Source organism: Orcinus orca, chromosome 7 (genome assembly GCF_937001465.1).
Source record: "Orcinus orca chromosome 7, mOrcOrc1.1, whole genome shotgun sequence".
NCBI lineage: Eukaryota > Metazoa > Chordata > Mammalia > Artiodactyla > Delphinidae > Orcinus > Orcinus orca.
Genome location: NC_064565.1, coordinates 52,975,366 through 53,002,247, shown reverse-complemented (window position 1 = coordinate 53,002,247; position 26,882 = coordinate 52,975,366). Strand labels below are relative to the sequence as shown.

The 26,882-nt window shown below is 37.4% G+C and overlaps 1 long non-coding RNA gene across 1 annotated transcript in view; it reads left to right on the top strand.

Moving 5' to 3' along the window:
• Positions 1–14,944, top strand: part of LOC125964961 (uncharacterized) — a 113,557-nt gene extending 98,613 nt beyond the window's left edge. The window contains exons 5-6 of the long non-coding RNA XR_007478312.1: positions 11,353–11,462; positions 14,881–14,944. This is a non-coding gene — a long non-coding RNA (uncharacterized LOC125964961). The remainder of the gene's footprint in view (positions 1–11,352; positions 11,463–14,880) is intronic.
• The last annotated feature ends 11,938 nt before the right edge of the window (positions 14,945–26,882 follow it).

Sequence of the window (26,882 nt, the reverse complement as noted above, 5' to 3'; positions counted from 1 at the left end):
AAGGCGCAGATACGGCTACCTGATAAAAGAGGTATATTTTTCATATTGAGGAAAAAATAAAAGGCTACTGCACAGATCATATCTAATCTCACATTTTAACAGATAAAGAAACTGACATTGAAGGAGTGTAAGTGATTTTTTTTTTTCACAAGGTCACCTAATTCTTGATCCGAAGAAGCTGCAATTAAGAAAAATGTTGTTTGTTCTCAGAATGTCAGGTCTCTCCTTTCTACCTTAATCACACCTCTTATGGGTCTTTACCCTTCCTCATTAAAACCTGTACATTATAAATGATCAATCAGTTAGAGTTTAGGGTAACTAAAATGTTGCTGGATATATTTGTAGTATAAACCTCATTTTAAGGTATGTATACAAGGTCCTTTTCCCTATAAAATACCTTAGGAACTGCTGAATAGAGGAGATGCATTTTCTGATCAAAGGGATGTCTCCTCAAATTCTTAAGCTTGGACATCAATACACAGCTCATCTTTTCCTATTGAGCACTTCAGGATACTATTTCAGAAACATTTTATAAAACCTATGTCTGGCCTTCTATATAAATGCCAGCTTAAGAAATTATGCTGGCATTCTCAATATTTACCCAAAATTTCACTGACAAAGATACTGGTCTTTCTGTATTTAATAAGCTTCTGAGTAATGAACATAGATATTCTCAAGCAAATTTTTGAAACTCCATCATATGGCATATATCTGTCAGTATAAAAGAGACTCGATCCAATTTACATGTCAGTTTATTAACGTTAAGACTGGGTCCAAAATACTATTTTTTCCAGCAAATACTAAAACATGCTGTGACTATAGTAACCTTCCCAGGTAAACCCCAAATTGTCCTTTGCCCCATCTGAGCAGATCAGATTTGTGCTAAACTCACCACAGTTGGAAGTCACTGTGTTTGAGCTTATTTTACCATTTCCACTAACTAATAGAAAAATTCAAAACTTCAGTTCAAAGTGCTTGGAAGAGTCTGCAGAGAGTTCAGAACCTTACAAGACCTGAACCTGAACCCGTGTCTTTAACATCCATAGTGGATGTTGATAGCCCTCTGGGAATTATTCTCACAATCAGACTGCAAGAAAGATCGAGGATAAGAGTAAAGAAGACATGAAGAAGATATTTCCATCGGGTGTAAAAAGAAAAATATATTCAGAACATCAATCTCAGTAGCTAGGCTGACAGATGATGTTTTAAGAAATAACCATCAACAGCAGGGAAATAGTTTCTTTAATTGTACAGTCACTTTTGGAGCTATATGGAGTAGTCTGCATAAACTCCTTTCAAATACAAACACACATACACACCCACACACATTTATTGAGAGCAAATACCCATTGCTGAAGTTAATGGAGTGAAATACAGCTGAAGTGGGACTAGGAGAGCAGCAAGGGAGGAATTGTGGAAACCAAGTTAACTGCTCTGATACAAACTGACTTTTTGTCTTTTCCAGCCAGACCATATATTATAGTACATAATGTAGGATGGGGATGCTTTCTGTAGTGAATGCACTGTATAGGATAAAGGATCAGCAAAATACTATGGATGGGGTGTTTTTTCCTTCTTTCAGTTCAGGAGCTTTTGCCCTCTCCTCCGCAGTGTACTAATACCTGCAAAATTATGGACTGTTACGATTACTTTGAGCTTGCCAAGACACAGTCCTCACCTAGAATCCTGCTTGCGGCTGAGAGATTCCAGTATGAGAATCACGTCAAAAAATGGGAGGATGTCACAAAACAGCCACCACCATGATGAAGGAGCTAAAGGGATTGATTTATGAGAATGGATTAAAACAACTTAATAGAGTGGCCAAATCATGACCCAACTCCATAGGACTGTCATACACTTTGAAGTTAGAAGGGACTTTTTTAAGCAGAAAATTTCAAGGACACAATAGGTCATAGAAGGGAGAAAAGAAAAGATCTTCACCTAGCTGGTATGTTGTGTATAGGGCTAAGACCAGGGCCAGGTAGCGAGTCAAGGTTTAAGCTTGCTGTCTTCAAAGTGATACAGCGAAAGTGTCTCCTCAGAAGTGAAGACACAATTCTAGAATGATGTTAATTTTTAATGGACAAATGTCCTCTAGAGAGCCGTGTGAGAGGGGAGAGGGGGCTAAATGAGATGACTTAATAGGTCTTTCTCAACTCTAGTGTTTATGATTCTGTCATTTTTTTGAGTCATTATTTTTGTTTTTTTCAAATTCATTATAGAGACAAAAGGTCTTTAATGTTAGTGCCAGCATGTGCCTTCAAAATCCAAAGTGTCTCTCTCTGACAGTATATCTGCAGACTCATCAAAATGATTATTTCAGCCACTTAGGAAGTATGGTAATGGTATTTTTTGCATCTTAATAAAGCAGTTCCTGTTATTTAAAAAGAGACCAAAACCTGAAACATAACTTCCTTTTTTACTAAAAATGTGAAACCTGTCATTTAATGATGTTAGTTCCATGCAGGTTTTTTGTCACAAGGAAAAAGTATCATGGTACATGCAAACCTGCAATACTTTCCCATTCTCTTGCCCTATTTTTGTGATTACTGTTATTATAAGGAATAAAGATTTACTACCTACTGATCAGCAATAGTAAAATCAATATTTTTTTCTAATTAAAGACTATATCAGCATAATTCCAGTATGACTGGAAAAGTGCAGAACAGGACAGGAGCAACACATAGAGGATTGGCTTCTGAATCACTGGTCTTGGACAATCTTTCACCACTGATTTACTGCATTGTTTTAAGCATGCAACTTTATCTTACTGTGCCTTTGTTTCTTCTGAAGAGCAAAGAAGAAAAGAAGCAGCAGCAGCAATAACAGTCACTGCCAGTCCCAGAGACAGGACTTACCTCTGCCTCCTTCTGGGATTTCCTGAGGATAAACAAGATCTTTTCATTAAGTGCTTTTGAGTTGCTTAAGCTAATTAAAAAAACCCTTCCCTATGTTAAAATTTTCCTGGTTTTCATGACACTTCCGTGAATGTAGTAGACACTCAATAAATGCTAAATTAAACCGAATTACCAAAAATTTCCCCAACAATCATATCAGTTTAGAATATACATGTTTGATGGTCTAACCTGACTGACACAGAGCAAGAATTATGATTATTTTTCCTAAAGTAAGCATTACATTTGAATGCCAAAACTCTGTGCTATTTAGCAAACAGAAATATAATAAATGCTCATTAATTCTTTTAGGTGAAAGGCTTTGTGAAAATGAGTAGAGAACAATTACTGAGAGCTCTGGGCTCCATGCTTGGTCAATGCCAGGGCAGAAAGGGGCGAATGGAGGGCAATGGAACTTCTGATTCCAGAAGGTATCTGATGCAATTCAGGTCACCCTATGCTGAAAGGGAGGGTTAGACTTCAGCAGAAGAATAAATGCAGCCACTTACTGTCTTCTCCAGAAAGAGGAACAGAGAGGCTGGAATGGGAATTGAACCTCACTTGAAGGAAGACTTTTTGCATATGCGTAATTCATATGAACTTCCAAAGCAGGGCCCATTGAAAATCTGACTAACTAAACAGGAAATCCCTAATCAAGGTCAAGGCTGATAACCATCTCAGAAACTAGGTGGCTCCTTCTTTAAGAGTGATTTGTAAGCCTTGATACACATACCAGGTGATACACATACGTGACACATGATACACATGCCAAGTAACAGAGACAGATATCCAGATAATCCCAGTAAAAAATTCTTGCCTCTAGTGTGCGGATGATTAAGATATATTTAATTGGGGGTGGGGGGAAGGATGGATTTTACATGTGTGGGTTGTTTTAGTTTTCTACTTTACGCTGGGTTTTAAATATAACCTCAGGATCTGGGGTAAAAAAATCCAAAGTACCTTTTAAAATATTATTGTTCTTCTTTGTAACTTCTTTATGCCTAATATTAAAAAATTAAGAATTGCTCTAATTTTGAATTTAACTTCTAAGAAAACAGTATCTTATGTACTCTTTTTACATTTACTTAAAACCTAACACCTTTTTACTTGCTCTGAAATTAGTATTGTGACTTTCCTAAGTAGATGGTTTTTTATGATTTTGCTTTTGAACCTGTTTTCAATGTTGTTCTCTTCACTCTAGCATTTTGTGATGTCATGGATTATTGTTGATCTATACAAGTTTGATGACCCTTTCAGTAAGGGTTCAACTAAAGGCAAATGAATCATCAGAGATCTGGCTTGCAGTGGGACACAATAATTTTATTTCACTTATGTTAAACATGGAAAAGAAAATCAATCGTTTCCAGCAAAGATAACTTAACAGCTAATCTTTACAAAAGAATAGAACATTGCTTAAATACCCTCTTTTTTGTTCCCTCTAATGGACACTACCCTCAGGAGCTAGAACATAGGAAGTTGAAGATGCAAATATGTCATTTGCTGATAGAAGTAATTTAGGCTTTTTTTTCCACAACTTATAATGTTGGACAATGTGAGCAAAAGGAAATAATTTACATTCTGAAAAACTGGACAGACAAATCCTGTAAATAATATATGCTGAAGAGCAGTGTGTAGCTCTAGCAGGATATTGCTTAGAGAGATCTTGTTTAAAACATTTATTGGAGGCACATATTACAGTATATCATTTACTGGCTGGAAGCCATGCAATATGTGTCTTTACAAAAAAAAAAAAAAATTACCTTGTAATATGAGCCTCTCCAAGGCATAATTATATAATAAAGTTCTTATTGGGAAAACTGGAAGTAGGCCAAGCCTTGTCCAAATATAGTGAATGTCAGAGCCAAATTTATTATCCTTAGCTATTAACAGGAGAAGGCAGGTTTTGTTTACCAAGCCTAATTCTCTCCTAATTACAGCCACTATAAAATAATTACTATCCATGGGATAACAACACAAGACAGAGTGACTAACAGAAGAAACTGCAGGGGTTAGAAAACAGAGTGCAATTCTATGTCACTTTGAACAGCTTGTGTACTGCCATGAACAAATTAACGGACTTCATTAAGGAATTACATTTTAAGAGAGGCTTTGCGGTGAAGCAGTAAAGCAATTAATGCATCTTATTTGGTCCTAGATCTGAGTTGTAGTGCAGTTTGAGACAGCAACTAAAATTTTTTTTTAATTTTTGATGTATCAGATTTAATAGGATACAGCCACATTACTGGGCAAGATGGTTAATGAGTGTAGAGAAAGACTGTATTTTGGACAAATGATATCTAGCCCCTGCTAGCTTGTTCTGTCTTTATGAGCAGATTTCTTACTGTGGCGATTTTAATAATCTACTGAAGACAAATGCCAACTTTTATCTAATTCCATTTCACAACCTACCCTTACTTCCTAAACTCTGTTGGATTATACTTTTGATGAAAGGTATAGTTTTCAGAAAGGCAAGAATATTCTGTGTATCTATTTGAGCCACAAAACTGGGAAGTTGGAATATTATTTCAATATGTCATATTTGCTTTCCACACAAATCAAAACGGAATATTATCCAGTTGAAACATGATGCTTCATTAAATTCTCAATGTTTCCCATTCCCACATTCCCTAACCTCTTCCATCTCATCACAGAGCCCCAGAGGTGTAAAGAAACTTTGCTGTAGATCTTTGTACCCTTAAAACACATGCACCAGAATCAACCACTCTTCGTACTACTTTTGCACAATGGCAAGGGTGAAAAGTCAAGTTGTGTCTCTTGCTGGTTCTGTGTCTCTTCTCTCTCTCCACGTGCCAGCCCCCCAACGCAACCCCTCTCTGTAAAGGGTCACTTCTTACTGCAGTCGGAAAAATGCTCCTGTTTTGGTGACTTGGTGAAAATGTACAAACTCAGCACACTTGGGGAGTCTGTTCTAGACACTCCTTTTAATAGGCCTCCAGATGGCCACATAAAAGCAAAAGGATTATTATAGCAACTCCCAACCGGGCCATTAGAGATAAAGGTGGACCAGAGTTTCCTTTAAAACCATTTTTTTTTTGAGGAATATACGATCTGATCACACACACACAAAAAAAAATCCTCGATATAAAAGTAGGAGAAGAAGTTCTAAATCCAGAAATTCATTTTTGTATTCTATTTATCTTCACAATGTTGCTTTATGCAAATTAAGTTACTCAATTTAAAGTTAAAGGATCAAAATGTAATTTCAGTTCTTCCCAACAATGCTGTGGCATGCTTTAGCTTTTTTTAAATTTAAAAACCTTCTTTTTTTCTCTCCTTTTTGTTCTCCAGACACTGAATGTTTCTATAGAGAATGAAAGTTAAGAAAGGAATAGGCAATAAAGAGATTCAGGAAAAACATTTCATGTGGAAAAAGAAAATGTCCTATCTCAAATATATATATATATATATATATATATATATATATTACCACCTCTTGGTACAATCAATTAAAGCAGTGTCATTGAATGACTCCCTTCCTTCTCCACTGTCAGAAGGCACAGTGGCTCTGAGCTTGAAAACAGGACTGGCTGGTTTTATGGCTTCCTCTTTCTTACTTTCTCCTTTTCTGTATTTCCCAAAATATTCCAAGAGGCATGCTTCATTTTATTTTTAAAAGGTTTTGTTTTGAGGAAACTTCAAACCACCCACGCCCCCTTCTATTACACATATACAACTTTTGCCCCCAGGAAGCAAAGCAGACACATGTTATTACCCAAAACCCAGGCAAGTTTTTCTCCATCCAGCCCCATGAGATAATTAACTTGAATCCGTTCCTCCCAGATTCTAGAGTTAGCTTGTTGGTTTGCCCTAGTTTGAATTGTGGCTTTTCATCTTTTCTCTTCCTTCCTTGGGAATTTTAGTGCAAAGTTGGAAGAGACAATATTGAGAATTACTAGCCAGTTCCCATTTTGAACTGGAAGTTTCCTTTATCATTTTCATTACTATTATTATTAAATATTTCAAACACATACAAGTATAGAAAATAATAAACACTCATATATTCACTAAGATTTAACAAATATTAATGCATTAGAAAAAGTTTATTTACATCAAGTATTTTTTTTCATAATAAAATGTTACAGAGACAGTTGAAAACCCCCTTTGTATCCTCTCCTGATGTCATGAAGCCCTTTCACTATCATTTTCCCTTCCTTCCCATGGTAAAAAGGGCACTATTTTAAATTGGTTTGTAACTTTCACATCCCTCTTTTTATATGTTTACTACGTAGGTATTTATTCAAAAATAATATTCTATGATTTTTAATTTACATAAATGTAAATTTTACTCTGCTACTTGCTTTTTCACTCATCATTATGTTTTCAACATTTATCCATGTTGATCTATGTAGAATTGATTCACTTATTTTAATTGCTATATAAGCCTTCACTGTGAATATGAATACAACAGAGTTCACAGATGCATTGTCCAACAGAGAACAAGGCCACCTATGTTGCGTAATTTAGTGAATGAAGGAGAAGGATCCTTTCCTTTCTGGTTTGTGATGTTTTAATTTTGATACTAAAAATTTTTGTTGTTGTTTAAAACCACATTTTAAAATGTTATAGACAGTGAAAACACAATAAGCCTCTGTAGTAATTCATACCCCACTATGGAAGAATTTATCCTTTGGCAGTTGTGATACATGTAAATGTGGCGAGACCATGATAATGCTGGCCACAGTTGGGAAGAGAAGTCGGGATAAAAAGAAGGTAGCTTCTGTCATATTCCACAAAGTAAAGGCTAGAGCTACCACAATAGGTCTTCGTGATAAATGAAGAAGCTTGTCCAGAAACTTTTAAAGCTTATAGTCCAGATTCAATTAATATTATAAAGACAAGGCCTTGACATGGTGGATGGTAAAGGACGTGGCAATGAGTCGTATCGATGATTCACAGATACTTAAAGACCCCGAATTAAGCATTAATGTGATACAATCCTAATGGTTCTGCCATCTCAGTGCATTAACTGCTGTGTTATATTAAAACTGGTGTGATATGTGGTATCAGTCCAAGCATTTATAGGCTCTTTTGTGCCTCTATTTCAGTTTCTTTATCCAGTTTAAAGACTTTAAAACTCCATTTTAAAAGTAAACACAATTATAAATTTAAAATGTTACAATGCTATCAGATGTCTAGAAAAGGCAAAGGTTGTTGACTCAAGGTCACTAATATCCATTTACCAGACATCAAGTGTGGCATGTTGCATACTGAGGCATCATTTAATGGGAAGTAAGGGCCGGCAGCATTAATGCCATTATCTGACCTTTCTTTTCAGGGATTATAATCTTTACATGCACCTGTTCACTATGGTCAGCCCTATACACAGGTAAAGTAAACATCCAACTTTGGAGCATAGTTCAAGGAACATGGAGCAAAGACAGCCTTACAAAAATTTCTTTCCCAGCAACCTGCCACAGGATCTGAAGTTCCCATCATTTAGAATTAATTTGTCTTGAGGCAACTTATCTAGAAGATAATGTGAGATAAATATGATTAAGTAAAATAACACATTAAGCTTTTATCGTTCATTAAGACCTGAGAAGGGATATGTTCATATGAGTTGTTAACCAGTAACCTAACAATATCTTGGGGAAAAATAGGGAATATTTCACTGCCATGTTATTATGGGTACAGAGAAGAAAAGTCTGTATTGCAAGAAGCTGTCTGGTGGGATTTTGAAGTAAAGAATAAGGGACCAGAGGAAGCACCAAACAATGAATGCTTTGGAGGTTGAGGAGAGTGGATACTAAGAGTTGAGAAAAGTAAGAAAAGAGCATTGAAGAACAAATGTGGTGTGTGTGTGTGTGTGTGTGTGTGTGTGTGTGTGTGTGCGCGCTGGAGATGTGTACTTGAAAAATACCTACTTTGGGATTTTGCCCTTGGTTAAGATTTTCTGTGCACAACCAAATCTTGTTCCTCCTTATACACGTATTATTTCATCTTTAATTTAAAACTAAAATAAATTCCTTAACACTCCAAGACATACTCTGTGAGCTAATAGCTCACAGCCTTGTACAAAAATGTTTCTTTTTCCCCTTGAGTTTTTATGTCTTTTTTTTTTTACATTTTATTTTATGTTATGCTTTGTGGCAAGTGAAGGAAATATTCATACAAGTTTAAAATGCTGATACTACAGAATCTTTTTCTTGGTGGAATTTTGTTTGCACAGATTATGCTTCAGGCGAACAGCAAGCACTTTTATATTTGAGTAGGAATTAACTAAAAGTATTTGTTTCATAAACAAAATGCACTCACCTATTCGTTTGCTTGCAGTCACACTTGGAGCTTGGCTTGAACCAGCCACTTTTATATAAAAAGTGACACTTAACATCTCAATAATTCTGATAAGTGAGGCCACTTTCTACATGTCTTTGAGATACCGAGATAAACCTGAGGGATTAAGACCAGTTTCCCCTAAGGTATACGTCATTCCAACAGCTGATGTTGGCTGAATGCTTACCAAATTCCAGCCACTGGGAGGCAGTATTGTGCAGTAGCTAAAATCTTGAGTTTTGGCATTGGCTGATCAAGGGTTCAAGTCTGACTCTACATAACTGGATGAGTTAACCTCGTTAAGCTTCATTTTCCTTATGTTGCAAAATGGGATAAGACCCATTTCTATTTTATGCCGTTCTGAAGATTAAATGAGATAATGTGAGTCAAGTGCTTAGCTTATGCCTGGTGCTCATTAAAACCCAATAAATCTAATCTCTAGGCATTCGAACCTGATGACCCTTTTCTCCCTTCGTCATACTCTTGCTAACCTCACACATTCCTCTCCTAGAAATGAGTGTCATGGATCCAGATGCAGGAAAAAAGTTAATTTTTATGTGGAGAATCTTTGGTATTAAGCCAAGGTACCCAACAGCAGTGCTTCTCCCAGCATCTCCCACTGATATTCTTACCCCAGGACTGCTCAGTCACTTCAGCACTTCCCTTTTCATAATTTCCTCCATTATCTTACACAGCAATGTCCTCTTCAATGACAACTGCACTAGCCACTGAACACCATGGGTATTTATCCTATTGGTAAGAACATGGTGCTGTTTAGATATAAGTTCCAGAGTCTAGTGTATCGCTTAAAAAATGAACTTAATACTGCCAGAATAATCCCTAGTCTTTACATTTATATCCTCAAATTTATCATCTCCTACTGAGCTTAATTGTTCGAAGTAACAAATACGTATTTCACTAAAGAATTTGGTATATATGTATCAATTTGTCTACAGAACTACACAGAAAAGTCTATCCTTGACATTGCATTAACATTCAGTGACCACACAGTAGTTTATACTTCTTGAGACAGAGAATACTTTCAAAGAAAGCCACTGTCCCCAGCATATTTATAACCTTTATTGTGGAATTGACAATTGACCCTGTATCCAGCGTATTCACTGATTTCAGTTTCACTGCTTACATCTAGCCTTTAACAAGCTATTTTGATGACTTCATTCACAAATTATTTTCCTATTCTCATCTATCATTGACTCTAAAAATAAAGTAGCCTATAGGTCCTTTGGCATCTAGACCTGTTTCACTATGCCTTTATCTCTTAAGAAGAGAAATTAATGGTAGTTCAAAATTCACATTTAGGGGTAAAGTCCTCTTTCATCCTTTAGAGTTTTGACACTTTTTCAGTTTGTTAATATATGATGAGCCTATAGATTCAAAAAAATATCATTGATCATCAGGTTCTTCCCAAGATCAATCCTGTGGTACTTACTTATATTTCATCATGAAATGTAAGTAAATGTATTACGTGTTCTATAATCATTTCACTTGCAGATGAAGGGTTCTTGTGTTTGTCCTTAACTTTTCTGGGCAGTAATTCCGAAGCAGAACTCTGGCCTGTTAAGAGGTACAGCTGCACCCTGCAGGTAGGATGAAAAGGTCCTAGATGAGGTCTTGAATGCGTGTCCTTACATGCTTCAAACCACAACCTAATGTGCAGTTGCAAACCACCCCACCTGAGATAATAAATGAGAAATTCTCAGGGCTGTTGAGCACTTTGCAAATTTTCACAGTAGATCAGCACAAACTTAGTTAGCACAGGTGTTCACATAATTGTGATTCATTGGAAAAGTTCTCAGTGCTCAATAGCCCTCATACTCTTTTCCCTCCTAGGTGCTGGTTGAGTGTGAGTATATTGTGGGGAAATGTGCCATGATATTGGGCTCCACTGGTGCTTGGCTAAAGGGTGTTGGACTTGGAAAAGAACTGCCAAATGTGTCCAGTTCTCTTGGTCCATTTGCTTAAGTTTCCGAAACTGGAGGATGACATGAATCCAATAGTTCAATAGATAGAAACAAAGTCCAGCATCTAAAAAAAAAAATCTCTTCTGATATTGGATAATATTAAAACATTTTTGAGATTATTTGAAAATCATTAAATCCCAAACAATGTAAAGATCTCATACCTCATTCTTCTTGCATTGTAGCTGCCATTTTCTGGGGAATTGTGCTCAGTGCCACCTAATTGCCAGCTCTGCTCATTTCTTAAGGTTGGCCACCATTTGGACTGGGACTCAAAGGCAACCATTCTGAACTAGTGAGTAAGCTCACTCTACAGTCAGCCCTTAATCAGCCTTAGATTTTCTATTTACAGAGTGAAACAAAACTACATTGCAGGGCTTCCCTGGTGGGGCAGTGGTTGAGAGTCCGCCTGCCGATGCAGGGGACACGGGTTCGTGCCCTGGTTCGGGAAGGTCCCACATGCCGCGGAGCTGCTGGGCCCGTGAGCCATGGCCACTGAGCCTGCGCGTCCGGAGACTGTGCTCCGCAATGGGAGAAGCCACAACAGTGAGAGGCCCACGTACTGCAAAAAAGAAACAAAAAACAAAAACTACATGGCATAAAATTTGCATAACTTTTAATGTAATGAAGTCAGTAATCTGGATTTAAAAAAAAAAAAAATAATAACCTGACCATATAGTTAACTAATATTGATTAGGCTCCTACATTGTGCTTGATTCTGTGGTAACCACCCCAAATTTGAGTGTAAAGGAAAAGAAAAAAAAATTTGCCTGTGATCTGTATGTGATCTAAATACATATGGCTACTTTATGATTTTTTTTATAAACACAGAATTAAAGGAATTTCAAATTGCATGCTTCTCTTCAATGGAAATTGATTCAAACTACATTCCCAATAGTCAACTCCAGTGTGTCTGCTGCTGATTCCTATGTCCCTGCCTAAATGCAAAAGTGTCTGTCCTCACAATCTATCCAGAATTTTCCCTTAAGGGAAGTGATCAAACAGATCATATTTTTAATATTACCTTTAGACTTCTGCTAATTTCTTTCAAGCACTTAACATATAAGTCTATGCTGATTTGAATGGATCTATAGACTCTTTCCAACTCCTTCTTAAGAGCAAAAATGTACTTCCATAAATTATTTCAAGTAATCAACTAAAGATATACACCTAAGCATAGATGGAAAAGTCCTCAGTGGTCCTTATGGTACCTCAAATCAAGAACCTACTTGGTAGCATTACAATGGAGGGTCTGAGTCTCTTCCTTGATCCCAAAATACCTTCTGAAAAGTGGATGTTTCTCCTTTGTTTTTTATTTTTGTTTGTTTTTTGGTTCTGTTTTTCTTTTTGGCCTCACCGAGTGGCATGCAGGATCTTAGTTCCCTAACAAGGAATGGAACCCGTGCCCCCTGCAGTAGAAGAGTGGAGTCTTAACCACTGGACTGCCAGGGAAGTCCCTCCTTTGTTTTCAAATACAGAGAGAAAACATTAATACTGAGAGAAATCCCAAATCCTTCGTTAGCTACCTCATGTTTCCAAATGAGACCCTGGGCAAATGGACACATTATTACTAGCTGATGCTTTAGCCCCAGATCCTTATACTGTTCCTTATTCTTTTTACCTACAGTAGACCATGGTGTCACTAAGACTCCATCTGCCTGAACTGGAAACAATCTTGTATGACCTTGATGTCTCCTTTTCCCTGAACCCTGGCTGATCCTACTAAGTCCTACTAGGTCTGTGTAGATTAGGAAAGCCATTCAAAAGAGATAAAAACAAAATCACTTCTGAGATACAGCAACAGTTTCATGAAATTCCAAAAGAAAAAAAACAATTCAAAGAGGAAGATATCCCAGAATAGAACACTAACTGAGAAAGCAAAATGTTTAAATTCTTCTTCTAGAGGATTCTATCGTTTGTTCTTAATCCTTATCAGAAGTCAGTTTTTAGAGAACAGCACATGGGAAGTGCAGTGAATCCCCCTAACAGAAGTATATGCCCAAGTATGCTACCTTTTCTTCCCCTGTAGGTGTGAGAGTATCCAACAGATGAAAAGTCATTCTCTAACCTGGTGATGGGACAGAGAGAGAAATTGGTCCAGAGCTAGTGAATGACTCTTAGGGTCTTAGATGAAAATATTAATTCTTATTGATAGATGTATACTGAGAATCTTTAGTATACAAATTGTGGATACATTAGGTTGCAAATAGTGGTACAAGCATTTCATTGTCCATAAATGTCTATTAAATTATGTTCTCTAAAATCTACATTTATCATCCTGAAATTATATAGGCTGTCTAAATAACAAGCAATATCTTAAGCCAAATCAAACAGAAAATTCATGAAGTCAGGACCTTTTAGTGTCAAGATCATCATTTTTTATTGTAAGAAATCAATTTTTAGCAGATATCTAAACCCATAAACATATTTGGGATCCACAGATCACTGTTGAGAACTACAACATTAATTATATAAAAGACCTCTTCAATCATTTAAGTTTATTGTTGCTATACTGAAATACAAATTTTCAGATTTCTGTTCAGTAGTATAAGCAGACTTCTATTCATTTGTTCAGTTTTGTTTCCAAACTTCAGGCATTAGTTGATATGTTATCTTTAGTAGTAGATGTTTCTCAGGTCTGAAAACAAAATATCTATAGCAATTTTTTTTTAGCTCTGTAAGACTTCTTTCTTTCTTTCTCTTTCTCTGTCTCTGTCTCTGTATCTCTCTTCCCTATCTCTCAACACTATCATGAGTGCTAACTGATGTGGTGACTCTGCAATTCTAATGCTACTTTATAATCCACAAACTATTTGGCCTTTCACATTCTTAAAATCTGTCTCCAAAAACATTGTGGCCTAGTTCTGACATTTTCTCTGCTTCTGACTTTACATAACTATATATTTTTGTTTACAATTCTTAGAATAGGATGCAGTGAGTTTTGCCTTGGTCACTAAAATAATACTTAAGACATCTTTATAAGAAATAAAAGAAAAAAATGACTGGATTCTCTTTTATCTGGACCGAGATGCAGGCCTTGGGCGTTGCTAAGACCAGTGGAGAATGTTAGAAATATCATGCTTTTTAAACCTCTGGTGAGGGCAAGAGGTGGGGGGACACCTGAAGAGTTTGCAGCCTTGTTTCTTGCGCTACTTTTCCTTCAGAGTATATTAAAAACAAAATAACCTTTCTTGGATCTGGGGTGCTTTCAGTATATCCTTCCTACAGGCAGTGGAATGGACCAGATGGACTCTTGAGTTCTTTAAACCTCTGACTCCTTAATTCATGGTCAGAATATCAGAGAGCCAACTTTATTCCCATTGTGAGCAGGGGATTCTTAAAGAGTGGTCTCCTTTTTTTATCCAGGTACTGTTTAAGCTGCATTAACTTGTTTGTATCAGGCTGAGCTGAATTTCTGTGGTACTGAAGGGAAAAAAAGTGCTCTTCCAACAGATTCAAATGTTTTCCAGATCTACTGGTGGTAATTGACATAATTCATTTTAATGAGTTAGAAGTATTTGAAGAGCTTTCAGTGAAAACATGTGGAGCCACTCTATAAATTCCTAGACTTTTAGAACTCTCTCTGTCTCCAGTGTTTCTATATTTGCTGTATCCAGTAAACTGATAAACAAAAATGATTTACTGTAAAATAGTTATAAGTAAAGAAATGTCCTCTGAGGATACAATAATTGTTTTCATTTTCCTTTCCCCAGTGCCAGTGGTATAATAAAATGCTAATAGATGCAAATTATGCGTGATCTTTAATGCATACTAAAGAGAGAACATTTAAAAATCAGGTACCTTTTGTTGGTGAGTAAGCAGTGGAATACTGTTTCCTTTTTAAGATCTTGTACAAACCAGGAAGGTTCCTTTCTGGATTGTCTGCATGTGAAAGCCCACCTCCAGACTGGTATAGTTAGACATTCCAGAGGAGGGGTGGAGACAGGATGGGGGAGGAGAAGAGGCAAACAAAAACATCTTTGACTCCAAATGATTCCATAAGGAGATCTTGGAAAGAAAAACAAACATCCCTCCAACAGGACAGCCACTCTGACTTAAAGAAGAGAAAATTGAAATACATGAAAAATCAATGAGGTAATAATTAAACTGTGGGCCACACCATACAGCAGCCTTCATGCATTTGGTAATGGAGATAGGGAACTGAAGTCATCAGTAGTTAAAAGGGAGGAAAGAACAGCCGTCATCTTGAAGCTAATTTCATGATGAGGCACTAAAAAGCACATACCTGCTACAGTATAGCAGGATATTTACAGGAGGTTAAAGATACAAATTAAAGTCCAGGAGCCTATACACTCCTGATTACCCAGCATTCTTAAATCAGTCCTCCTCAGTCTCACACCTGGGGTCTCAGCTGCAGCGTAGCTGTCATTTACGCTACCCATGGCCCACGATTGATGACAGTCATTCACTGATGAAGCTGTATACATCATTTCTGTCGGAGCTGCACTGGCCAGATGGACCCTGACCATCCATCGCCTGTCAGGGACGCATCTGTTCACACTGCTGCTAGGGATACTAACAAGTCATTGGCTTTCCAAAAGGACAGTGTCAGCTGAATAGGGCACAACATAAAAACTGGTGTTGGGTTTTTCTTTCTTTTTTTTAATCAAGAAACAAGATTTTTTTTCCTCTTAAAAGGGAATACACTGCATTAACTTTTTTTTAAAAAAGTCATAGTAGAGATATCCAAAAGATCAAAGACTTCATATTCATATCAAAGACTTCATATCAACTTCATATTGATAAAGCAAGTTGGTTTTCCTTCTTAAATTTGTTATTGGTGGTGATGTTTTAATAAAATATCATCCATTCTGGATTATGATATTAAAATGTTTGTGAAGGTCTGGGGAGTTTTATTATCAGTATTTGTTTCTATAATAAAAAATCAAGATGTTTGTATATTGTTTTTTCTGAATCCAGGTTAATGTTGTTACTTATTTTACTTCTTTGTATTGAATAAAATTATCTCCCTGGCTGAAATAAAAAGTAATCCAAAGAAAATTTTGCGATAAACTTATCCATAAATTGAATCAATAGCAAAATAGGTCATGTTTGGTAAAGATCATGTTTTCACTTTAATTAGTTGCCATTTGAAAATGTTTTTGCAAAGGAATTGTTTTATCACCAGGATGAAGTAGTACCTAGGATTTAATTAGTCCTTGTATGTCAGGAGCCATCGGAACATTTTCCCTATATTATTTCATTTGCTTATCACATGTCTATGAGGTAGAATTCTTGTTATTCCCATTTTCCAGATCCGGAAACTGAGGAATAAAGAGTTAAAGGATCTGCATCTAGTGTTAGTGGCAGAGGTAGGATTTGTGTCCACAGTAGGTCTGACACCAAAGTCCCCATGTTAATTTCTTTTTGTTTTGAGCTTCTAAAATTGATCTTCAAATATGGATCTAAATGGCCATTACAGCCCAGTATCCTGATACTTTTTCTAGATTCTTACTTCTGTTATAAAAAGGAAATTACGTTGCCTTGGCAAAAATTTAACAAGAGAGATTTTAAGTTAAGCAAGAATGAGAACATAAGTCAAAATCAGACAATTAACTGGCTTCTTTTTTTTTTTTATTAAAGGCAGAACTTTTAAAAATATGCTTTGTTATATAGAGACGCATTTCAAAAAATTTTATAATCAACACTCACACAAGTGTTCTTAAGTGGATAAAAGTATATAATCTACCGAAAATGATATTGAAGAAAACAGAGCACATGGCATGACAAGTCTTCAACAGGTAAGCAAAGCAGCAGCAACCATTAGAATAACCATGAATGTGGATGAGTGGTCGTAAAGCTCCTTAAAATACAATTTATTTATAAGTATGTCTCAAATACAGCCGCTCTTTCCTGCTTCAGTTTCCTGATTTCAAAAATGAAAAAAAAAAAAACGCACATTTTTTTTCCATCAATGAAAATTGTATTTTACAGATTTAGGTGAAAACTTACTGTAAAAGAAAAGAATCTAATTTTACTAGATGGAAAACTGATAAAGAGATGGAGGCCATTTTCAAGGTCACAGAGGAGGCATTTCTATATTGGCAATGTGAGACACATTGTTGAAAAATATGAGTGACTGTAAACCTCATTTTGGCTGTCGGCTTTGGCAGCAGCAAGAGATCTGCAGGGAAATTTTTCCATAACTTTCCATTTTGGCTTCATAAATTGGCAAATCCCATGATTTTTCTTGCTATGAGGGACTTAACCTGCAATTCATTTACTTTGCACTTTTTCTTACAATTTTTCTTCTTGTAGAAATATGGTAAAACTGAAACAAAACTAAATTTCTTGATGCCTTCTACAGTTTTAAGTCGTAAGCAAATACACTACTACAAAGAAAGTGTCCACATATACGTATAGTGAGTCAGTATATACTGATTGACATGCTTGGTTCCTCCTGCATTCAAATACGAATGCTCCGTGATTGAAAGGAACTTTTGATCCCTAAGAAGGGAAAGGAATATATACATAGAACTACAAACAAGCTAAAATATCAACAAATTGTAAAAGCAAGGTATAAATTTGAGATGAGATGGAATTGTCCAGCAGGAATTGTCAAAAAAGCTTTACAGATGTAGTATTTGGAACGAGTCTTGATGAATTTATTTAGGAACTTTAACTTATGTTAGGCAAAAGGTGGTACCTCAGGCAGAGGGAAGAGTTCCTGGAGGTAGAAAAATCAAAGGTCAGAAGTCAAAGGTCAGAAGAGGCACCAGCGAGTAGACTAATGTTTGTATCAGTTGCATATTACTTATAATAGCTGCTTTTTTAGTGTCTCCTAAATATGTGATTGAATGAATGAATAACAGTTTGTTAAAATCGTCAAAGTCCTTGAGTGTGAGTTAGAATTTACAATACCATTGTTTAAAAAAAAAATGCTCTAGGGCTTCCCTGCTGGCGCAGTGGTTGAGAGTCCGCCTGCCGATGCGGGGGACACGGGTTCGTGCCTCGGTCCGGGAAGATCCCACATGCCATGGAGCAGCTGGGCCCGTGAGCCATGGCCGCTGAGCCTGCGCGTCCGGAGCCTGTGCTCCGCAACGGGAGAGGCCACAACAGTGAGAGGCCCGCGTACCGCAAAAAAAAAAAAAAAAAAAAATTGCTCTATCACAGTAGGTAGAATACTACTTCTTTCAAAAATGTCTGCACCCTACATACTGATCCCTAGAACATATGAATATGTACACGGTGAAAGGAATTTTATAGATGTGATTAAAGGTAGGGATCTTGAGATGGGGAGAGGATCTTGGATTATCCAGGTGGACCCAACCTAATCCATGAGTCCTTAAAAGTAAGAACATTTCCACACTGTGATCAGAGGGAGATGACTACGCAAAGCATGAGAGAGAGAACCGTGCTGGCTCTGAAGATGCAGAAAGGGTGCCAGAAGTAGGAAAAAGCAAGAAAAAATGGATTCTCCCCCAAAACCTCCAGAAAGGAATGCAGCCCTGCCAACACTTTCCTTTTAGCCTCATGTGACCCGTGTCGGACTTCCGACCTACAGGTAATGAATGGATGTTGTTTTCAGCCACTAAGTTTGTGGTAATACGTTAAAGCAGATACGTCTAGTTTGTGTTGTCTGCGCATACCACAGTTTACGGGTCTATGAGGGTATTTTCAAGCACTGTGTTGCCACCTAGGAAGTCAATATTGAAAAGGTATATCTAAAATTTGGTGACAGATTCCAAAAGAAGAAGAAATTTGCTTTTGAAATGTTTATAATATATCTGTGATTCAACTAAGTGACATACTTTAAAACAGCTGATTTAAATTGTGTGTTTACTTCTCAATAATGAAATTAATACTGAAATATTGGTAGTTTTCATCACCGGCCAAGATATAGTTTGATCTTTTTTTGTAATTTTGCAATCTAGTTTGCTTTTGATAAGCTAGGTTTCTTAAGCAACAGAAGAAATTCGATAGATAAAAATCAGCAGAATTATTGAGTTAGATATTGTGGAATTGTGTCTATTCCATCTTGTGTCTTCCACAGTGGCTAGCACAATGCTTTGCCCACAGTACAATCAGTGATTATGGTTTGATTTGAGTGGTAACTTCTGTAAATATGGTTTAAAAAATTGAGTGTCCCATCCCATTATCCATCCATTCAAAACAAATGGCTAATCAGTGTGCCAGACTTCTGTTTGTATTTGGCTGACTCAAAATGCATTAAGTATTGTTTGTGATGTAGCCCAAAAGAAGTAGGTAGACAGACGGTCAAGAATTTATCTGGTAATTTAGGCAATACATCTGGTCATTCTGAAGAGAATTTTAAAAATGTTTTGCTAAATTTTTCTCTGTAAAAATTAGGGAAAACTTGCACTGACAAAAACTAATGAAGAATTTTGTGCTCAAGTCACTTTTCATATGTGAATTTGTAGCATGTGTAGGATACCGAGTAAGCAGGTGGGGGAAATAACAGATTGCATTTTTAAACTGAACCATGACTTGATAGCAACAGTGCATCAGAAGTACTGCTTCTGAACTTTCGGCCCAGTGGCCTTGTCACGTCCACACAGAGCCAGGCTGCTCGCAAACTTCCCTTTGGCTTCATTTGCTGGACATACAGGGTTTTGTTTGCTGGGTTTTCATTTCACTTCTAAGTTCATGCTGAAGGAACTTCTTTTTTAACTTTGCACCACACAGGACCCAATTCCACTGTCCAATTATCTGCCTCTTCACCTCTGAAGTGCCACAGAGCTGCTCAGAGGTAGAAAGTGAGATCAAGTCGACTGAGCAAGATATTGTGCCCGGAAATGCTGAATGGGGCGGCAGGAGCCCGTGGAGAAGCGTGCGGGCAGGGATGGACCTGGCGGGCCTCGGGTTAACCTGACACAGGAGAGCAGACTCCAAACCAACTACAGACAAATTAAAATATTAAACTAACCACATTTCCTTTCGTACTTGTGAACCTGGGGCTGGACACAAATTTCAATCATCCATGATGGGGGGAAGGCAGTCTTCTTATTTCTGTTTGCTTCTCTTAAACAAAGCCTATGACAGGGAAAGTCAGCAGAGTCGCAAATGCAAAGTGTAACCAGACACAAGCAGTGGTGACTGACTATCGCATGACAAGTAAATCCAGACTCTGTTCTCTACCTCCACAGAACTGCTCATTTCCTTTTCTTATTTTTTATGTCCCTGAGGTTTAAAAAAAAAGCTTTCTTTTTTCCAGTTAGAGTAGGGAAATTTCATGACTTTAAACCACCCACTTGTTTCAGCCCTGAAACAGGTTTCTGTGCTACCTTGTTTATATTGTTTTTGTCTTTTTAAACTCACCTGAAGATCACAAGATGTAGAGGCAAACAGACGTGAGATTGTTGTTCATTCTCTCAGGTACCTGCCATATAACATGAACAAGACACAGAGGCTTTCTGTGACTATTTCCTAGACTGTACAAATGGGTGTAGGGTCTAAGTAATGTATTCATATGTTCATTCTGCAAAATTAGTCTCTTCCAGGCACTAGAGATAGAAACATGAATGGTGCCTGCCCTCAAGGGGTTTCAACCTACTGGATACCGGTGGCGAATCCAAAGGTAATCACTGGAAGAGAGTGTGACGGGGGGGCCGGGGAAGAATAGCTCCCGGGCTCTGGGAGGTGCCGGCACCTGACTCCACCATGGCCCATGGCAGTGAGAGCAGGATTAGGGGAGAAATGGAAAGCACCAGCACCCTAACAGGTAATCAATAAAGGTTCCTTCTTGGTCCAGAGGATACTCTTAATTAGTTGGCACTGTATTTTTACTTCCTTTTATGATGTTTCTCAAATGGATTTTTAATATTTCTATGTCCCTTAAGATCCTGGCAAGAGGAGACCATAGGTTTCACTTTTCTTGTTAAATCTTTTACTTTAGTGGCTAAGAAGTTAAGCTCTGGCCTCAGACTTCCTTGCTTAAAATGCCACTTGTGCCACCACACGGGCCATTTGACCTTGAGCAACTTGCTGAACCTCTCTGTGCCTATGTTTCTATTTTCAGCAAATGAGAATAATAAATTTGCCTACTTCACAAGATCATGGCTGGCTGAAAAGAGAAATGCAAAGCACTTAGCACGAAAAAGTATTAATTGTTCCTGTTGTTTTTATTACTATTATTTTTATTATTTACTATCTTGCCTTCCCCAGAGTATGATATAAGAAATATTGAGTGACCAAAAGGCCACTCTGGGGCACTGATGACACCTCCTGCTTTTGTTCTCTTGTAGCTGTGAGAATAGCAAAATGCCATTCGTAGATCATGTTCTGGGGTTAGTTGAGGAGAAGGCATGGGGGTGGGGAGGGTACAACAGAGTCAGTTCTACCTGCTATACCCAAACAGAAGCTAAGCAAGGGGTTTCTTTGAATCAGAAAGATCCTCTACTATGCTATGAACCCCTTAAAACCTGGACTTTAGTCATCCTTGTAACTACAATGCCTAGCATGCTCCCAGGAACCTGGTAAGACCTTGAGCAGTTTCACATAGATGAGCACTTCATAGGTGTTTAATAATGTTGGAGGGTGTGACTCAATTGAAGATGGTTATCATGAAAGCACCACCACTGGAGGCTGGCAGTTCCTGAGACACCGAATCTCTAAAAAAATCTCTGTTAAAAACATAAGCATTCCTCAAGACAGAGAATCCTATGGAAAGTTGCCAGGTATGTTACCTGAAGAAGAGACATGAAATAAAAAGCATACTGATGAGGGAAGAAGAAACGAGGGAAGAAGAAGAAACACAGAACACATGGAACAAGATATAGAGGAACATGGACTCATATCAGAAAAATACTTGTTTATATCTCAGCTCCATCCAAGAAATTTTATAAAATCTAGTGCTATCATTCTTTAAAAATAAATGACAAAAAATTCTTTTTAAGAAATGCAACACCTAGAATGACATGGAATGAGATACATATCATAAAATAAAAGGAAGAATGCCAGATGAGAGAATAGGTTCTCACAGTCTTCTGAGAAGAAAATGGGACTCTCTTCGCTTACTCTCTACTTGTAGACATTGCTACAGATATAAACTTTTAGTTTTTGTTTCCTTTCTTCAACCTATTTGGGAAATTACATAGTTTCTTCCTCTTGTCATTTCAAAGTTATTGTAATAAGCAGAAAGCTAGAGGCTTTAGAGTCTTAAAATATTATAATTAAACGGGAGCATAGTTAGCCCAAATTCCACATTGCATGGATGAGGTAAAGTGACTGTGCCTAACAATTAATTTTTTCAATCATTCATTTATTCAAAAATAACAACAAACAATTATTGATCACTGTATTAGTCAAGGTTCTCCAGAGTAACAGAACCAACAGGATGCAAATAGATAGATGATAGATAGATGGATAGATAAATAGATAGATATAGATGGATAGATGATAGAGATTTATTATAAGGATTTGGCTTATGTGATGATGGATCCTGATAAGTCCCAAGATCTGCCGGGTGAGTCAGCTAGTTGGAGACCCACGAGAGAGTCCAAAGACAGGAAAAAGCTGATGGCCTAGTTGGAAGGCAGTCAGGCAGAAGGAAAAAGGAGGGTCAGCCTTTTTGTGCTATTCAGGCCTTCCCCTGACTGCATGAGGCCCATCAACATTAGGCAGGTCAGTCTGCTTTACTCAGTCTACCGATTTAAATGTTAATTTCATCCTGAAACACCCTTCCAGAAATACCCAGAATGATGTTTGATCAAATTTCTAGGCACCCCATAGCCCAGTCAAGTTGGTATATAAAATTAAGCATCACAAACACCCAACTTAAGTGTCAGGCATTATTCTAGGCCCTGAAGATAGAGACAAATAATTGTGTTTAAAAGGCTTAAAATCTATTTGGAAAAACAGAAAAGTCAGTGACAAAGTGTAGATGACAGCAGTAAATGCTATGGGGATCAACACATCACACACCCTGTAACCTAATGTTTGGACCAAAGTAGATTGTGTTTTTTCAGTTCCCTAAAGTATTTTTCCCTAGTCCCTTCTTACCCTATGCTTCACCCTCATATCTAGCTTAGAGCACTTACAGGGAGGCACTAGTGTCCACTAAGAAGCATAGTGAATTTTGTCTAGTGAATTTTGTCTAGTGTCATAGTGAATTTTGTCATGATAACCTGGGTCATGCTCAAGTCTTAGTCTAGACAAATGTAAAAACTCTTAAGAATCTAATCTTTGTTCCTTTTTATCCTTTCTGCATCTCTATCTTGGTTTTAGAGATCTTTCCCTCTTCCAGGTCCTCAGGGCCTGAGAGGATCACCTGTCCGCTCAGATGATCACCCAAAGGTCCCTTCCAGGCCTGCCTTCTTTAGATTCATCTCCATATCCCATTCCCAGATAATGGATCATCACATAAGCCAAAAGATGATAATGAATTAATATTAGTCCCCCACTCCGATAACACGTGTGTCTTAATAGAAGTGTTTTGGGTATAGAATGCATAAGCACAATGGGATGGGTCTTAAACGGGAATTTCAGGCATTTTGAAGGCTGATGCTATTGAGTAGATTGCAATTCATTGCCCCTTGTTATACTCTGTTCTGTTGATGTGAGGAGCTGGCCATTATGTTAAAGCGTTCACTTTGGTAATTAAAAAGAGAAGAGAAATCCATTTGTTGAGCCCCTCATGTGTTTAGGACTCTACAAGGTTCTTCAAATATATTATCACATTTAACCATTATAAAACCTTTTAAAATATGTATTAAATTTCCAATTGTCCAGATAAAGAAACTGAGACTCAGAGGTATCAAGTAACATACTCAAGGTTACACAGTGTGGAGAATTAGAAGCCAGAAAACAACTAAGTTGTGATAATTAACTATTTGAATCATAGAGATTATTATAAAGAATATAATTATGTTCAAGGTTCAAGGTAAAATTGCTTAACTTTTTTTTTTTTTGCGTTACGCAGGCCTCTCACTGCTGTGGCCTCTCCCGTTGCGGAGCACAGGCTCCAGACGCGCAGGCCCAGTGGCCATGGCCCATGGGCCCAGCCGCTCCGCGGCATGTGGGATCCTCCCGGACCGGGGCATGAACCCGTGTCCCCTGCATCAGCAGGCGGACTCTCAACCACTGCGCCACCAGGGAAGCCCAAATTGCTCAACTTTTGAGGTGAGTTGGAGCAGAAGCAGGGGACAGCTTTCCCCAAAGAAAGTCTTTTGATGCCACTAATGAAAGCAGTTTGTTGGGCTACATCATATATATTTGGTGCTCAAATATTGTTTATTGTTCCTTACAATATAAGATCATTGAGCATCAGAATTTTCAATGTTTATCTCTTTTTCTTATGTTTATGATAGTTTTTTTTCCCTTTGGCCACACCACATGGCTTGCGGGATCTTAGTTCCCTGATGAGGGATCGAACCCGGCCCCCCAGAAGTGGAAGCGTGGAATCTTAACCACTGGACTGCCAGGGAATTCCCTCATATTTTATAATTGTAAGAAGAGCATGCTTCATACAGTTCCATTTCCTATTTCCAAAATGGACTTAAGTCTAAAAGCATTATGGGGACAATTAATGAGTTTTGAGTAAGGTCTATAAATTCATTAAATATTGTCTCAGTGTTAATTTTCTGACTTTTCTAATTGTACTATGGATAAGTAAAACATTGTTCTTGATTCTTTCAATTTTTTATTTTGAAATAACCTATGACATTAAAAAATTGCAAAATAGTAGACAGAATTCTTATAAATCCTTCACTGTTTCCCCTAATGATAACATCTTATCTAAATATAATGTCACCTGCAAATTGGCACTTGCCATCTACCTCTATAAGGATTAAATTCTGAGCTGCTGCAGCTGCTGACCTTCAACACCCCCTGAAAGGAGTTCAGAGTGGAGATCAGAAATAAGGCATTCTGTACTCTGGGAAAAACTGGCAGAACAGGTCCTCAGATAGATATTTTCAGATGATTTTATGAGCCCAATTCTTGCACCTTCTCATACCTAGAAAAGCACTAAAATCCTTCATAGTGACGTCTGCTCCTCGTGACTAGCAGAAACCTTCTGCAAAAAAATGTGCTCGATTGCATGTACTCCCCCTTCACCAAAATCACATATATACTGACCTTCCCTCCTACCCCTTCGGAGCAGTTTCTCAGAGCTAACTGAAATGCTGTCTCCCGGGCTATAGTCCTCATTTTGCCCCAAATAAAACTTAACTCACAACTCTCACACTGTGCTTTTTTTTTTTTTCAGTAAACAATAGCATATTTTTTTAGAATTTTTTCTGTAAACCAGAAAATTAACATAGATTTAATACTATTAACTAATCCATAAACCTTAATCAAAGTTCATCAATTGTCCCTTTTAAATGCTTTTCCTAGTCCAGATTACAATCCAAGATCCCACATACATTGAGCAGTCATGTCTCCATATCTGTAGTCTCCTCCAGTAACTCATGATGTTGAAGAGTTCTGGCCAGTTAATTTGAAGTCTCCCCCTTACTTTGGGTTCCTCAAACGTTTTCTCATAATTAGATTGAAGTTGATGCATTTTGTGAGAATAACACACAAGTGATACTGTGCCCTTCTTAGTGCACCATATGAAAAGGTGCATGATATCAATATTAGTCACTGTAGGAGATGCTAACTCTGATCACTTGGCTAAGGCAATGTCTGTCAGGTTTCTCCAATGAAGAGTCTTTATTTTTACCTGGAGTTAAGACAAACTCAAGGTTAAGGTCACAGCTGTCCAGACTACCAAGTCTGCCCAAGACTTCTGACACCAACCGCAATGAGTTTATCAAACTGCAAAGTCTGAGGGAACAGTTCCCACAAAAGCACCCTCACATCAGACCAGCTGGCTATAAACTTAGGAGTTCCCAAGAACAGCTTCAGGTTAAATAGTTTACTAGAAAGACTCCCAGAACTCACTGAAAGCGATTACACATATAGGTTATTCTAGGTAAAGGATGGAAATTAAAACTAGCAAAGGAAAAGAAGCATAGGGCAGAGTCCAGAAAGGTCTAAACATAAAGCAGGGAAATGTTACTCTTTCAGCATTGAAGTGTGACAACACACAGAGTATTGCCAAACAGGGAAGCTTTTTGGAGTGTCACGGCCCAGAGTTTTTACTGGGGTTTTACTAAATAGACACGATTGATTGAATCATTGCCCACGTGGTTGAACTCAATCTCCAGTCCCTTCTCTCCATCTGATAATCACATGATTGGTCTTTCTTGGTGTCAGCACCCACCCTGAATCATTTTCTTGTTAGTGGTCAGCCCTCACCCAGAGTCACCTCATTAGCATAAACTACCTAGGGGCCCAACTTGAATAACAAGCACATACTTATTGTTTAAGAAATTCCAAAAGTTTAGAGGTTAACTGCCAGGAACCTAGGACAAAGCAGAGACCTTTCTTTGGATTGAGGCTAAATTCTTTATTACTCAATTTTCTTTTGATTATTAAGTATCTTGTAGCGAGATATTATAGGTTGTGTAGTCTCATATACAAATATCCTGCTTCTCATCATATTTTTGCCCACTAATTTAATATCCATTTATGATTCTTATTTGCAGTAATTATTACCATGATGTTTGCCAAATGATGAAGGTCCTTGTTTTTAAGACAAACAAAATGGAGGATTTATGGGTAAAGAGACATCAGATCTGCAACTTACTCTCAAAATGTTAAAATAAATAATATGCATATATTTTAGAGAGATAGAAAGAAAATGAGAAGTTAACATTTGGAGATTTCTGAGTAAAGGGTCCCAGGAATT